General features: G+C 41.6%; 1 protein-coding gene across 3 annotated transcripts in view; it reads left to right on the top strand.

Annotated features, from left to right (window-relative positions):
• The first annotated feature begins 3,990 nt into the window (after positions 1-3,990).
• The window catches only part of LOC149436061 (semaphorin-4D-like), a 78,661-nt gene continuing 75,126 nt past the window's right edge, over positions 3,991-7,525 (top strand). For all 3 annotated transcript variants that reach the window (XM_089662172.1, XM_089662171.1, XM_089662170.1), the window contains exon 1: positions 3,991-4,072. The gene's annotated coding sequence lies outside the window, so the exon portion shown is untranslated. The remainder of the gene's footprint in view (positions 4,073-7,525) is intronic.

Raw genomic sequence — 7,525 nt, 5'->3', positions numbered from 1 at the left:
AGCAAGTTTTTGGTGTACCTGCTAGTTAGATTCACTCTTTATTTGTCCTGGTGGCCATACAGAAATTCAGGGGAAATGCAAATTTCTGAAGCCACCAGAACAAGAGGTAAGGGGAATTTTCCATCGGCCACACCTGTTTCAGTGATATCTGTCCAATAGGGGAAATCCTGTCCCTTTATGGTGGCTATACACACTTTGATACAGGATCCATTTCTTTTCTAAACTATCTCTTCTGATTCTTCCAAGCGATCTATAGATGACTACCCATTCAATTGGTATGTCACACACAGGGAAGTGCGTTTTGATTAATAGTTAAAGTGTTACTAACCCCACAACAGTAAAATCAGTCTGTATATGCAGTAAAGCATGCTTGTTCTACTCATTGTGGAGCCTAAGGGGTTAATCCTCCGCATTGTGTAAAAGGGATGTTTCATCCGATCTTCTCTGATCCTCCCATTTTTCCACAATCCCCAATCCTACTGCTGATAGTACAGAGCTTCTGGGATCACTCTGCACATGATCAGTTTGGTGTGTAATGCTCTTGAAAGAGTGCAAGTGATCAGCACAGGGCCAATCAGCACTGTCCAATCAATGCAAGGCAATCAATAATTGTCTGCCCTGTCTGCTTGAAGCTAGGTTCACACCTATGCAGTTTGCATTTGATCTGTTTTTGCTGTGCGTTTTTTGCACATGCATTTTTGATGCGTTTCTTTTTTTTTTTTTCAAACTTGTTGCTGGGCAGGTTAAAACACATAAAAAAACCACTACATGCTTATCTGCTGCGTCTCCATTGAAGTCTATAGAACCAAAAACACAACATTTTGCATTTAAAAAGTCCCTGACCCTTTCCAAAAAACACACCTGGTGAAAACGCAGAGATGTGAACCTGTCCCATAGGAAATCATGTTAAATGGACTGCTGTGCGTTTTCTGCAAAACGCAGTGGAAAATGGTGTGAACCATTACATTTCTGAAGATGCCATGAAAAAAATAGCTGCAAATACACTGAACGTTAAAATATATATAATTTTTTTTTTCTCATTTACATGTTGTCTTTTAGTATACAACCCTTTGTTATGCAGGCCATAGATGATTCTATTTTCTTTCTGCAACCACAGGTGGGAGGAAAGAAAATTGCTTGATTCCCACATCAGTCAGTGTTGATGGGGGAATCTCTCCTGCTAAGCTTCCCGGTCGGCAGAACACAATGATTACTGCTAGCTGCTATAGCCTCTGGCAGCAATCACATGTAGAAATTCTTATAGGCAGGTTGTACCCAAGTCAATTGGTGGATCGACTTTGGTACAACCAGCCTGCCCATAGATGGATCGAATCTCAGCCTGTCCGTGCTGACCTTGTCAATATTCGGTCCATCTACGGCCAGCTTTGGTGTCCAGGGAAGGATCTTTATTTGGTTTATTCTGTAATATCTGGTCACCTTTCTGTCTGGTTTAAGTGATGTGTATTGTAGGGTAGTTGTCTTTCCTTAAGCTGTGGGTAATTGTTTGCAAAACTGAGGATAATTGAGAATGTTCTGTGCTCTGCGCTGAACCTTTCACCTATTAAGCTTTCGTGCAGACACTACAGTGAATGTGGTTTTGCATATCAGCATGTGTTTTGTTCTGAAATGCCCAGTTTTCTGTAATAGTGTCTGCCAGCAATAAAGGTATCATGACCTGGAGTAACATGTTTCAGACAGGTAGTAGTATTTCCTCACTAAAGCTGCAAAAGCACAATGTACAATATATGTTTATGTATGGAACCTGCAGCACTCTCCAGCAACTGCTGTTGTCTTTCATGTGCAGACACATATAGAAAACTTTCCAACAAATCCCATACACACAAAGATGTCATTTTCAGAATAGGGGTGTCTAAAGCTTGGTTCACATCTGTGTGGGTAGTGCCGCTGCAGATCCGCATGAAAATCCGTGCAGTCGCACCACCCACACAGAGGACTGCGGACCTGCAGGTGGGTGCCATTAGTTCTAATGGCACTCCGTCTGCACTGGAAACCGCAACCGTACTGTGAACCGAGGTTCCCATGCGGGCTGCGTTTTCAGAAGGAGTGCAGGGACTTCTTCCCTGCATGTCACGGGGCACGGGAGTCCATTCAAATGAATGGCCTCTTGTGCCCGCACAAAACGCGTCCCGCGCGGCCTCATATATGTGAACCAGGCTGAGATTAGAGACTAGACTTATTTATTTATTTTATTTATTACAGGTACTCACGCTTTAACCCAAAACGTTGAGTAAATGTATATTTAAAAAAGTTATAAATACTTGTTTCCCTTTTTTTTTTTTTTTTTTTTTTAAAAAAGTGATGACATGTTCTTTGCTGCATAATGGGTTTAGAGAGCTGGGGGTGGAGACTGCAGGGGATATGTCAGCAGAAGGCAGAGAAACAGCAGTACACTCATCTTGCTAGTAAAGGGCTGTGCAGTGGGAGTGTCAGCAGGATACAGAGAAACAGCAGGATACTGATTTTCCCAGTACAGAGCTGTGCAGGGAGTGTGCCAGCAGGAGGAAGAGAAACAGCAGTACACTAATCTTCTACTAAAGGGCTGCACAGGGGGGCATGTCAGCAGGATATAGAGAAACAACAGGATACTGATCTTGCCAGTACAGAGCTGTGCAGGGGGCGTGTTAGCAGGAGGAAGAGAAACAGCAGCACACTGATCTTCCCACTAAAGAGCTGAACAGGGGGGCATGTCAGCAGGAGGCAGAGAAACAGTAGTACACTGACCTTCCCAGTAAAGAGCTGTGCAGGGGGGCGTGTTAGGAGGAAGAGAAACAGCAGGACACTGATCTTCCCACTAAAGAGCTGCACAGGGGGGCATGTCAGCAGGAGGCAGAGAAACAGTAGTACACTGACCTTCCCAGTAAAGAGCTGTGCAGGGGGACATGTCAGCAGATGTCTAATCAGTGGAGTACAGGTAAGCTGTGCGCCCAAGTAGAATTTGAAGAAGAAAACTAACCAAGCTGGGAAAGGTGTGGTCAGTATGAAATCGGGATACTGGGTATTTCACACAAAGGAAGCACTACAAAGAGCACAGGATATTTTTTCTATACAAGTACATGGTACAGCAGACACACAGCAGTGTGTTTGCATACTCTTTGCCTTGTGCATATATATATATATATATATATATATATATATATATATATATATATATATATATTATCGTTTTTTAATTTAATATTTTAATTTTTTATTATTATTATTGATAATTGAGCAGTTGAACCGTTCTTGCATTTTTAACCTTCATCTTGTGCCTTTGACTCACTTAAAATGACTGGCTCAAAGCACTTTAGGTCCCATGTCACACAGGTGCTTCTGCTGGTGACTGGTTGCATTTAGGTGAGTGGAAGCTGCTACCACAGTCATTGTGGTAGAAGCTTCCACTCACCTAAATGCAATCAGTCCCTCTCTGACCTGAGAAGCCCAAATCTCACTACAATCTGGGACAAGGCAGTGACCTTTTGCCAGTCCAGCTAAGTAAGCAATTTCTCTCCTGTGACGGGATCACTTGTGTGACATTGTTCCATGGGTCATTCTATTCCTTACAAATAGTAAGAGCTAAGCAGACCATTTTACAGTCTTAGAAATTCTGGATTTATTCTTGATGAATTTGCGGTGTGTTGATGCTGTCATACAATAATCCATGAACTTATTGAGCTTCATTCTCTTAAACACAAATGTTTCATAGAAGGATGAAGAACAACAAGTGGTTAAGAGTAGCAGCTATTTTGAAGGCCCTTTAGGTATTTAATGCATCCATTCCTCTCTGAACTCTCCAGCTACCAGCAAAGATTATCTTGTGGCATGCTCCCAAGACATGTAGCAGGGCAATGCCATTTCTGTCTGATGATTAGCAAATATGTTACTAAACAGTAAAATACTGCTGTTTATCTGTATGCTGTTGTGATTTATCTGCCAAGTTTGCCCTAGGCTAATTAAATCCCTGGCTTGACGGCGTTGTTTTTCTTCCTCTTGCAGGTCAACAGTGAATCGTTAAGAAGTGAAAGAGCGCTGATCTTTATATCATAAATAAAACGCACAGTCTAATAAACAGGTCTGTTGATTTTTTTTGTTTATTTTTTACTTTACTGATTGGTCAAACCTCCTGTCACATACTTGTCACATTACCCAGAGTTTGTACAGAATGTTGTCTGCAGACTGCAACATGATCAGGATCCCATCAGCCTGAAAGGTCTACTATAGGGCAGTCAGAAGTTTTCTCTAAATAAAGTGCTGTACATGCAGGTTTACAGTTAACTCATTGCTTTATTCTGGCTCATTTTAAAGGAGAAATACAGGAAAATTTTTGTTTGTTTTCCTTTAGTTTCAGGCAGATTGCCCATTCAAATAATAATGTATACATTTAAAAAAGGTTAGGTTGGCAAAGTTTAAAGTGATAGCAAAATCTTATTTATTTATTTTATTAACAAACATGTCATACTTACCTGCTCTGTGCAAGGGTTTTGCACAGAGCAGCCCCAATCTTGCTACTCTCGGGTACCCCATCGGCGCTCTGGGCTCCCACCTCTGAGTGCCCCCATAGCAAACTGCTTGCTATGGGGGCACTCGTGCATGCTTGCTCCCGTGTCTAGTTCTATGTATCCATAAGCTCGGCCCCACCCCCGCTCCCTCTTCACTGGCTGTGAAGCCAATATCTCCCGCTGCTGCCTCTAAGCCAATAAGGAGGTGGAGAGCCAGGACAGCAGCCGCTCTCGTGCACATCACGGGATTGGGCTCAGGTAAGTTCAAGGGGTGCTGCAGGGGGAACTGCATAATGAGAACCTTCAGGCTTTACGATTACATTAAGTGTAACATCACCTACCTAATATATATAAATTAATACAGTTTTGATATGTTGTGAGTTAAAGTGTTACTATATGCATGACCCTGCATTAACTATATCTGGTCTCCCCCAGTACACACTACGTGGAAATGCAATTATTGTAGTGAATATAAACTGCTAAATATTTTTTCTCATCAGCAGTATATAGCACTCTTGTGACTATATCAGTGTCCAGCTGAGCACTGGTTAAAGCTTGGAGAAGGAGTTTTCAATCTCCTCTGACTGTCCTATGAGGCTGCATAACCATTGGACAATGCTGGTTGGCCCTGTGCTGATCACATGCACCATCCCAAAAAAAAAAAAACACTCTAGCAATACACACAAAACTGAGCATGCGCAGAGTGACTCTTAGAGCTCTGTACTATCAGCAGATGAATTGGGGACAGTAGAAGAGGAGGATTGGACAAGACAGGCTCAAACAGCCTTTTTACACAATGTGGAGGATTAACCCCTTAGGTTCCACAGTGAGTATAAGGAGCATGCTTTACTGCATATACAGACTGATTTTACTATTGTGGGCATCGTAACACTTTAAAGTAGTTCCTAGGAGTGAAGTTCTGCGTTAAATTGTGTTGAATACTTTGTGTGAAGAAATTTATCAGCAAGGTCAAAAGAAAGTAATTTGTCAAAGGTGGACTTACGCAAATAAAGGTTTCTGTAGCAATATCTGCAGGATGAGCCTTCATACATTTACAAAATGTGCACCGCTTGCGTCTCCAGAGGTGACCATTCCTAGTAAAACAAATCCTGCCTCTAGTGCACAGATATCTCCCCCACGCATAAGTAAAGCTGGGAATACATAGTTCCGTTTTTTTTTTTTTTGTTTTTTTTTTCATTCAGCTGAATGAAAAAACTGAACCGATTCCCCCATCCACACATTCACGATTCCTCCCTGCTGTGTCATTGCAGTCTGACTGCCCTGTGTTGGAATACGTTGATTAGCACTGTAGCACTGATAGAATTAAACTTTTCCAACAGGCCTGTCATGAGAGATCAGTTGTTGGATTGACTTCTTATGAACGACAACAGCCTTAAATGGATCTAAATTCATCTGGTCCCTGTTGAATCAGCCAAATTTCAATCCATCTATGGCCGGCTCTACAGTCCACTCCACAGCAAGTTCCCTTACTCAGCACACCAAATCCAGCTCCCATGCACAGCAAGCCAACTCTTGGCTCTCCCACATAGCCACCCCTGTGCTGCTGCTTCTAGGCTCTTTGCTGTAAACATTTCAGGCTCTGAAGAGATGGACCCTGACATGTGAACGGCAACAAGTATCTTGGGAAGTAAGATAACCCTAATATTTATGTATATGAATGGGTGCTGCATATTATGAAATTAATTCCTTGCTGTAAGCTGACTCTTATACACAGTGCTGGATTCTTGCTCCCTCTGTGTATTACTGCCAGATCTGTGCAGTAATTCAGTATGAAACTTTGGCTTCCTATAATGAAGACCGGTCACTGCTGCTCTGTTTTCTTGTACAGGGTGATTGGTCTGGTCTCCACCCCCTCCTGTAGTTTTCTCAGGTAGTCTTTAGTAGGAGGGCCCCTCCCACATTTTGGGTTACGTGCAACACCGTTATGGTGCCACCTCTACTTTTACAAGGTGATATCTGGGTTTGTAGTGGCATTGGGTGCCAGTGAGTGAATATTGAGGAATATGTTTATATGAAAGTTTTTGTGTTTAAAGCTCAGCTTTAAATACGTCAATTTAAGAGATGATATTTTCAGTCAAATTTTGCTATGATGGAAGATAAATCCAGACATTTTATTTTATGTTAATATTCATGTACCGTATTTGCAGATGTATGAGTTTTTTGCAGGCTTGAAATAGTCTCTATCATTGTACATAATCTCCTGTATTCTATATAAATATGTTCATGGTTTGGTACCGTCCCCTAAAGCAGTATTTGATGTGTGAATTGCATACATGTATTTTCTAATTTGCATGCACTTATTTGTCCATCCACTTTCACTGCTTGCAGTTTAATAAATGATGAGCATCAACAAGCTGCTTAAGAGTTGAAAGGTTTCCTAGCAACAATCTGTACGAGAGATGGCAGCCCAGATTTAGTCAGCCTTTGTTTCCTCGTGCTTGTTGGTATCGGAGTACAATTGTTCAGTAAAGAGAATGATAAATGTCCTGCCAAATGGATGCTGGAGAAATGTGAGACGTTGACCTGCATAGAAATTCAGGACAAAGACCAGCTCAGCCAGCTAGTGCTTAATATGCATGTACCAGATTTCAGTCTCGCTGTTACACGGCAGACTTTGACACATTCCCTTCTCGTTTAGAGGAACAAAAGTAAAATTAAATTGTACTAGATCATTCAGTAGCAATTACTCTGCCCTAGAAACGGTTTAGTCTAAATTAGTCTTGCCACTATTGAGTCTTGAGTCTTTCCTAAATTGTTGGTAGATTAGGGAGGTTTTAAACTTGCCATATGGGGGTTCTTGGTTGTTGGGAAATGATCCAGAGAGTGACAGGTCCCTCATTTAATCAGAACAGTTGTACGCTGCTAATAAAATATAAAGTGATGTAGCGCTGCTAGTGAATAAACAGCAATCTATCATAATAAACAACCAAAGTGAATACACTGTGCTCCTAATAATGAGATTCATATGTTCCCAAATGTCACACAATGCCACACCATAAATGCAA

The sequence above is a fragment of the Staurois parvus genome, unplaced genomic scaffold, assembly GCF_062004578.1.
Source record: "Staurois parvus isolate SC_StPar_1 unplaced genomic scaffold, SC_StPar_1.0 ptg001432l, whole genome shotgun sequence".
Lineage (NCBI taxonomy): Eukaryota > Metazoa > Chordata > Amphibia > Anura > Ranidae > Staurois > Staurois parvus.
Note: the sequence above shows the minus strand (reverse complement) of the source record. Positions and strands in the feature narration are given on the sequence as shown.